This window comes from Eulemur rufifrons, chromosome 29 (genome assembly GCF_041146395.1).
Source record: "Eulemur rufifrons isolate Redbay chromosome 29, OSU_ERuf_1, whole genome shotgun sequence".
NCBI lineage: Eukaryota > Metazoa > Chordata > Mammalia > Primates > Lemuridae > Eulemur > Eulemur rufifrons.
In genome coordinates, this window is record NC_091011.1 from 61,624,872 (window position 1) to 61,626,813 (window position 1,942).

The window sequence follows — 1,942 nt, forward strand, 5'->3', positions numbered from 1 at the left end:
AGTAAATTTCCTTTGCTGTACATACTTGACAGTAAAAAATAAATAAATGAATAAATAGATAAATAAAATTCCTTTTGAAATTTGATCAAATTGCTCACCTGTCTTCTGGTTTTCTTCATTGCTATTGAGAAATCCAAAGGTATTCTGATTCTTGATCCTTTGACCAGTTTCTCTCTTTGGAAGAAATAACAAAGGGTACAAGGTCATAGTTTATAATTTAGCCCTGTAAAGTTATAATTGGAAGTTGGGAGAAGGGGGTGAACCCCTGGGAGAAAGAGCACACAGAAATAGGAGGAAAAAGATAAGACCTCACACTGGGAACCGAGCGGTACGGGGAAAAACAAGGAAAAAGGATAAATATGGTGTGGTCACATAAAAAAATCAGGAACAAGGCCAAAAAATGAAACCCAGTGCCTTAGTGCATTTGAGCTGCTATGACAAAAATATCATAGACCAAGTGGCTTATAAACAACAACCAGTTTTTCTTTATTTTGTTTCCTGCAGTTTCACAGTGATGAACTTTGGAATGGGTCAATTTTTGTGAATTGTGCTGGACAATCAGTGGGCCATTTCAATTGGTAACTCATGTTTGGGTTTGGGGAAATTTTCATGAATTATTTTCTTGATGATCCCTCCCTCCCCAAACCCTGCTTGTATTTGATTTTGGGATGCTTACTTTTCTTTTTATTTACTTAATTTTAATTTTTTTTTTTCTAACACGGGCCATCACTCCGTTGGCGTGCAATGGCATGACATACCTCACTGTGACCTTGAAATCCTGGGCTCAAGAGATTCTCCTGCCTCAACCTCCTGTAGCCTCAGTCCCTGTAGCTGGGACTACAGGCACCCAGCAGCATGCCTGGCTAATGGAATCCTTGTTTTTCATATTTTGGACTCCCCTGGAGTGGTCCTCTAATTTATTATCTTTTCTTTTCTATTTTTCATTTCTTTGTCCGCTAGCTTATTTTTCCCCTAGGATATTTCCCAACATTTATCTTCCAACCCTTGAACTTTCCATTTCTGCTATCATATTTTTTGTCTCTGAATGCTCCTTTTTAAATAGTATCCTTTTCTTGTTTTATGCTTGTAATGGTAACTCATATCTTAGGACATCAACTATATATTTATGTCTATATCTACATATAAATATATATTTGAATTTTCTTTATATATTTGAGTTGTCTTTATATATATATATATACACACACACACATATATGTGCATATATATTTGAGTTTTATTTTCAGTGAATGGTTTCTGTTTCTTCTAAGGGTTGCTTTTTTCCCCCGTTTTGGTCTCTATGGTATGGCCTTCCATGTTAGCTTGTTTGTAAGGTCGTCCACCTACCCCTTGCTGCTAGGTAACTCCCATTCCTCTTCCTTGGTAAAAGAGTTTTGGGGTGTCTGCACTGGGAAAATGCGTATTAGATGCTCAGTTCTCTTCTTCCAGTCAGCTCCCAGAAGGCTCCAACCACATCTGCACCCTCCAAGCAGGAAATTGGAGGGTCATCTCTAGGAAATCTGACCAGCCTTAAAAGAAAGCTCTAAAGATACTGACATTCGTTGGAAATCCCCAGCTAAATAGCTGAACCAAATAACCCTACACTGAAGCTCCTAGTTAACAAGACCATTCACACTCTCAGAATATCTGGATATCATCTAACATATAAATTTAATTGATATTGAATTTATGGCGTCCAGGGAGGGATATCTTAGAACTCCATCGAGAGCGCCAATAAAGCGGAGGGGACTTGACCGTGGTTGAGAGGGACGGCCTCCTCCCCTCCCCCCGCGTCGCTCCCATCGTTTCCCGAGCGCTTCCTGAGCTGCCGTCCCGACCCCCGGCCAGCAGGGAGAGCGACAGAGCACGGCCGGCGGCTGCGCAGACAGGGCCTCTCTGGCCCGAGAGGAAGAACCTAGAGAGACAGCGAGAGGAAGTGGCG